This window comes from Frankliniella occidentalis, unplaced genomic scaffold, assembly GCF_000697945.3.
Source record: "Frankliniella occidentalis isolate FOCC.00 unplaced genomic scaffold, Focc_3.1 Scaffold241, whole genome shotgun sequence".
Lineage (NCBI taxonomy): Eukaryota > Metazoa > Arthropoda > Insecta > Thysanoptera > Thripidae > Frankliniella > Frankliniella occidentalis.
Genome location: NW_026267367.1, coordinates 198,211 through 205,068, shown reverse-complemented (window position 1 = coordinate 205,068; position 6,858 = coordinate 198,211). Strand labels below are relative to the sequence as shown.

General features: G+C 57.4%; 1 protein-coding gene across 2 annotated transcripts in view; it reads right to left on the bottom strand.

Moving 5' to 3' along the window:
• LOC113202095 (tropomyosin-1, isoforms 33/34-like) overlaps nucleotides 1-6,858 on the bottom strand; it is a 185,573-nt gene that overhangs the window by 14,324 nt on the left and 164,391 nt on the right. The gene's annotated exons all lie outside the window — the stretch shown is intronic.

Genomic DNA, 6,858 nt, shown 5'->3' with positions numbered 1-6,858 from the left:
GAAAGAGGGAAGGTGGGGGAAGGGGGACTTCCGGCCATGAGGGTGGGGAGGGGGCAGGGCAGAGGACCCTGGCTGGCACCCCGGAGTAGACTTTTACATATGACAAGTGACATTTTCATTTTCCGGCTCCCTCAGTGAATAGCGTTGATGAAAACTAGGTCGACGCGACGCGCCAGAGGCAACGGAAGACAGATTGGAGAGCATGCGCACTGCCGCACACACACACACACACACACACACGCGCGCGCGCGCGCGTACCCTTTCAGAATAGATACACACACACAAGCGCTGGCGCGATGAGCGGCAGATGTTGGTGTGGAGAGCAAGAGGGTGAGGGTGCAGAGGATGAGAAAATGGGTTCGCTGGAGAGCGAATCATAGAGAGAGAGAAGAAAGAAATGGAAGAGAACGTCAGCGAGATGATTGTGCCCCCTGCCAAATCCGCGCGTATACTATACACAACACACAAACACTACTACGACTGTTCGACCAGAGGAGATTTAATCAATATCGCTGCCGTGGCGGTGGCTGGCGGCCCGAGCCAGACTCGATTCGTTTAATATGAGGCGCGCGTGTATGATGGACACGATCACACTTTGCAGCACCGCGCATCAGTATGTGGTAAATCGGACTGGATGGCTGTAAGCTCTCTTCCAGCGTGCTATAACAACTTCCTATTTATATGCAAATCAGTTTCGCTGCACTTTTATAAAGTGTGACATCAATTTCAAAAATGTGTGTGTAAGTTCTTTTTTATTTTGTTTTGAAATGTTGATCATCGGAATCGAAGCAGATCTCACGAAGGGCATTGGCGGCTGCTGCACAAGGACGCTCACCTCCCTGGTGCCCTTCCCCGGCCCGTACAGCGCCGTACTGTCTATCCCCCGCGGGATTAGAAAAGATTTGCGGCCGAAGGCACGCCCAGGCGGGAGACCGCCGGGAAGCGGAAAGGAGCGGCGCGCCCGACACACAAAAAAACAACAGCAAAACAAAGGAAAAAAAAGAAAACCGGGGGAAACGGATCAGAGGAAAAGACACGGCGACGACCAATAAAGTAAAAGAAAACACTTTCAGAAACAACCGTAGTAAAGAAAAGTGAATCGTGTAAAATAAATTGTGATGAACGCAATAGCCGTCTCACTCGGCATTACCCGCGTTCAAGCACTGCCCCTCCTTCCCCCAGTTGGTATCGGCTTATCTAGTTATTGTCCGATCGCTATTCTCCGTGCAGCGGGGCTGTCATATGGCGAACTTGTTTCTTCTCTTCTTGCGTCCCGTCCCTCTCCCCTTTCACTTGCGTAAGCGAGCGAGCGAAATAAGAAAAAAGAAAGAGAGAGAGAAAGATATCCAACAGTCAGTCCCTGCGTAGTGGCGCGTCCCTTCAACATCTGAGAAATTCAATAAAGATGGCTTTGCTTGTGGTGGCTGGATCAGAGAGGGAGAGACGGGAGGGAAGGAGGCGGGGGTAGTGTGGGTGACCCCTCTTCCCCCACCTCCCCCTCCCTCCACAACCCTTTCTCGAGCGAGAGAGATGGGGTAAGGGGGGTGAGGGTGAGGGGAGAGGAGGGTATGGCATGGGATTGGGACCTGCGTGGGAAAGGAAGATTTGGTGGAGTGAGGAGGGGGGCAGAGGAAGAAGGGGGAGAGGGGTGCACGAGAGGAAGACCAGATCTGACATTGATAGCTTCCCCGGGCCCTATTCCCACCACATAGACACACACGCACCCTTGCTCCGTCTCTCCCGACGTCCCGCGCGTCCCGCGTAGCGCCCCGCCCGCTCGCCTGCCTTCGAGACGTATCAAGGAGTTGCCATAACCTTCTGGGCGGGTCAGGGCCTTGTGCGCGGGACACAACGCAAACACGCACACGCACGCACGCACACGCACGAGCGCCTCGATCCACCCACAACAGCCGCTCCCCCGGCCTCCTTCACTTCGCCCGCAGCGGCCCCGCCGCCGCTTGCAACGTGTGCATCGTTTGCACGGAGCCCTCCAGCCTGGCCTGGGCTCGTCTTCGCCGAGCAAACACTAAATTGCTTTCCCCTCCTTTCCCTTCACACCGCACCACCACCGCCACCTCCTCCGCGCCTCCGAGCAGGCCATGCTCCGGGTAAACGTGTTCCGTTGGAGAGCCTCGCCAACACGCCCCCCATACTCCCTTCCTCCTCCTCCCCCTTCCACTTCCACCCCAACCCGATCACCTCACCAAATATTTTCAAGCCTACCGAGCGAGAGGTGCGATGGGAACCCCCCACTCCACCCATTCCCCTCCCCATACACAGTAGAGGGAGCAGGACAAGAGAGAGCGAGAAAGAGAGAACGAGAAAGAGAGAGCGGAAAGAGAGAGCGAGAGAGAGAGAGAAAGAGAGAGAGCGAGAGAAAGAGAGAGCGAGAGAAAGAGAGAGAGAGAGAGAGAGAGAGAGAAGGAGAGAGAGAGAGAGAGACGGGGCGGGGAGAGACAAAGAGAGACGGGGCAGACAGAGATAGAGAGTTGGATAGACGGAGCGGCAGGAAAGTCAGCGCCCCAGTTTGACACTGTTGATTGCCGCGCTCGCTCCGGCTCCGCACTCTGCTGTGTATCATATCGCGCGGTGCGGAGCAGACTCGTCAGTGCCTCCCGCAAAGTCGTCGCTCTTCCTCTTCCTCCTCCTCCTCCTCCCCTTCCTTCATGACCCCCCTCAGGGAGGCCAATAAGGCTCCGTCGCCTGTTAACCACGTACCGCCGCCGAGCCTCCCCCTCTCCCCTCCGGGTTCGTATCGTATCGATTGCAAAGCTGTTTGCGAAGGTGTCGGGGAGAGAGCCAGCAGCCACCGCAGAAATGGGTGATGGAAAGGCTGATGAACTCGGATGAACTACATACCGGCAATGCAGCACAATTCAAAACATTCGTAGGAAGTCACTGAAATTGTTTCCACGGTGCAACTTCAAATCGCACGAAAAAACCGACAATGGGCGTGCTGTGCTGCACTTTTACTTAGCGAAGTGTGACTGCCTTGCACACACTACAGGTTGTAACAGTGTAGGAAAATAAAAATGGAGCAGCGGTCGGGGGTCCCGGTCCCCTTCTCCGTCAGTATGAATACGGCTGCACGTCACACATGTGACGAGGCGGTGGCGCTGAGTGGCGAGAGGAGGAAGGCGGGGCGAAGAGCGCGGCCGGGCGTAAGACGTGTCTGTCTCACGTCCCGCGCACCGAGAGCGAGGGAGAGAGAGAGAAGACGGACCGGAAGAAGAAGAAGAAGAAGAAGAAGAAGAAGAAGAAGAAGAAGAAGAAGAAGAAGAAGGGCGTAATAGATTCTATCTGCTCTCCATGCGCGCAGATCATGGTTTTCGTTACAGGCTCCTTCCTTCCCCTTTCCTTTCCGCGCGCAGCGTGCGGTCGGTCTGTGTGGAGCAGCAACAGCGGGGAAGCCCCCCTCCCTCCCTCATCTCCTTCCCGAGCAGCAGCTCCGCGCGCGCAGAATTCAATTGGAATCTTCATCGGCTGGGCCAAGAGGAAGGGGAGGGGTGGGGGGGTGGGGGGCAGTTGCAGCAGCGGCAGCAGTAGCAGCTCCCTGGCCTGCGGTCGGTCGAGCTTTGTGACCCCGGCGGTGCTCCCGCTCCCGCCCGGCTCCCGCCATGCCTACTGGGACATGGTAATTGGACGGGGCGAACAACGGAACGTCAGCGGTCGGGGAGCGCGAGGCGAGCGGGCCGAGGATTTATCGGACTTAGGAGATTTCAATCAGACCGAGAGGAGCAGAGAGTCTCTCTGTTAGTGTTGCGTGGCTTATTGCCTCTCCGATTGGCTTAGCGAGGCCAAACAAGCGAGTACCCATCCGCCCACCCCGCCGTTGGAGGGGCAGGACCAAGACCAAGGCGCCCGCTCCTCTTGTCTAGGCCCCCCCCCCCCAACCCAATGCGCCGACGTCCCATGTTTTCCCTCCGCTGCTGCTGTAACTATCACATCACGGGCCCAATCTGTGGCGACGAGCCGCGTCCCTCCATCCCCCCCCCCCCCATCTCCACCTCGCGTCAATCTCTGTGAAGTATGATCGAAAAGGGACAAAAAAAAAAAAGAAAAAGAAAAAAGAAAGACGGCACGGAGGCGAGAGGGCGAGTATAGGAGACGTAGCGGAGGAGAGAACAAGGAGGGAGGCGAAGAGCTGATCCGGAAATCCTCGCCAGAAGACCCACGCCGCGCCGGGCCAGGCCGGGGCCAGGCAGGCACCTCCCCGTTCCGTATTTACGACACGGCTGCTGGGCGCGGCACTCTGTGTCACACAGCACCATTCGACCTTCCCAGACAAATTTTTCTTATTTTGCAAGTTTTTTCCAATTTATAATTTTTGGTATTTTTTTTTAAATGCGACTTTAAATTGCTTTGCTTGTTATGCATAGGATACAACTTATTAATTTTTTTCGACAACGCGATAGCAGCTTTGGCGGGTAGATACGACGGCGAGGGTGAGGAGGGAGATTGTCAGAGAGCAGAGGCGCGTGTCTTTTGAAAAAGGTAGGGGGAGGGTAGGGGGGGGGGTCGTCAGTTGTCAGGAAAGCAGCCCCTCGTGTGCGGGCACGAAGCTATGGAGCGCGTAGAGAGCCTCAAGTTCTTTTTCCAGGAAGCACGGCAAGTTTTGGCACTCCCCCGGACTCTCCTCCCTTCCCCCTTCCTTCTCCCCCAAGAGTCCTCACGGCACGTGGATACACTACAAACGAAGTGCCCGCGCAGGGCTTCGCTCTGCCGGCCGTGCTGTGCCGTCGCGTTGGGGAGAGCGCCTGGCAGGCGCGGCAGCGCGCGCGCACCGCGGCCCAGCGGCTGGCCTACCCCGCGGTCACCGGGCTGACTGAGCGCCTGCGGAGTCGGCACCGCGCGGTCACCCCGGCTCAGCGGATTGCCTACGCCGGGTTTACAAGGCGCTTCGCTGCTGCTAGCGATTTAATAGTATTGTACGAAGATTTGTACCAGTTTGTAAATTGCCGATCGGAAGTCCGTACGTGAACTATTGGTCACCATCTTCGAGTTGAGGACGAGCACGGACGGGGTTTGATCGGAGAGGAGAAAAAAGAGAGAGAGAAAAGGGAAGGAGGAAAAAAACACTCACAGAGGGTCGGACAGAAAAGCAGGACGGGAGAAGGGGTTGCGAGCTGACAGCACAGGGTCAGCCATGACACGAGACAAGGGGATTGGGAGGCGAGAGCGCTCTGGAAAGCAAAAGCTCGTTTCCTCGTTTGTACCCTTGTAGATTGAACAGTTTCATCGCCGGGGGGACGAGTAGTGGGGAAAAAAGAGAGCGAGAGAGAGGGAGGGGAAGAAGAAGAAGAAGAAGAAGAAGAAGAAGAAGAAGAAGAAGAAGAAGAAGAAGAAGAAGAAGAAGAAGAAGAAGAAGAAGAAGAAAAAGAAGCTGCGGAGCGGGTGATGGTCCTACTGAGAGGTACTCGTCCGCTAGTTCTTCCTGCCGCGCTACCGCTCCGTCCCACTGCCGGTTTCACTCAGTGTTGGCGCGACTGCTCCACCGCCACCACCAAACACGCTGCTGTTCCGATTTTCACCGACTCCCCGTCTTTTATCCCTTCTCACCACACGCTCTCTGCCCCCGGTGCACTCGGCGGTACTCTGGAAGCGCAAAGTATGTGTGGATGTCACACACTCTTCTAGGTGGTGTGCCCATTCGTTTCCGGCGTAGCGTTAACCGCGCGACGGATCTTGCGGCGTAAGTACTCTCTCACTCGCACCCTACCGTTCTCGACGTGTACGCGAATGAGAAGGCTGGTGCTCACCGCGGTTGCGCAGCGCTCTGCTGGCTGCCGCCGCCGCCCCGCCCCGCCCCGTGGCCAAGACAGCCGTTGGCCTTTACCCTTTCCGCCCGCCTCGCCACGCGCCGCGCTCCTCCCCAAAGTTTGGATGGGGCATGCGCGCGCCTTTACAGCCCCACTCCAGGGGCCCGGTAAGAGGCTCCGGCGGGCGCGCCTCCGGGTGGCTCCGTTGCACAGGGACTCTTATGCTGATTGAAACCATTGCTTGCGCCGTGGCTTCGCCCGACCGACCCCGGGCCCCCGGGCCCCCGGGCCTCGGCCCCGCTCGTCTGTTGGGTGGGCGGTCGCCCGCAGCGCTATCCAATACCACCACCACCACCCCTGCCGGCAGCCTGCCAGTGAAAACTAAGGGGGAGCCGCCGACGGGCAAGCCGCGCCGCCGCCGAGCTGCCACGGCGCGGCAAAACCGACGCGCATTTAAATTACATTCTTTTCGAAAGCAGCCACCCTTTTCGGCATGCTTCTCCCGCTGCGGGTGGGTGCGTCGTCGCCTTAGTAAAAAAAACAAAAAAGAAAAGATAAAGAATTACGGAGACAGCAGCAGCGCAAGCAAAGGCAGTCCACACGACAGGGAACGGTACTTTGTCGCTGAAATGAAAGGCAACTATCCTGTCGGGGAGCGGGAGGGAGCAGCGGGACGCAGGGAGGGGGCCGCTCCCGCGGGATTCATGGAGATTTAGACTTCTTACAGCGGCCGGGCGGGAGAGTCGGGGGGCGTGCTGGGAGCAGCAGGTGGGAGTGGGGGCGAAGAGGTGCTTCTTCAAGGCCCCCCTCCACTCTACCCCCCAACGTTCCGAGACATCATAAATCATTTATTTAGCCAAGCAGAGGAAACAATAGACTACCGCGGCGGGATAGGGAAGGAAAGGAAGGAGCGCTGCGCGCCCCCAAGTCCGCTTCTTAGGGGAGATTGAATTTTCGCGGCGCTCGAGTCACTCGTTTATCGAAGGTGAGGTGAGGTAAGTGAGGTGGAGGAGGGAGAGAGAGAGATAGAGAAAAGGAGAGAGGGAGAAAGAGAGAGAGATGGAGAGAAATATAGATAATGTGTGTGTGTGAGGGGGGG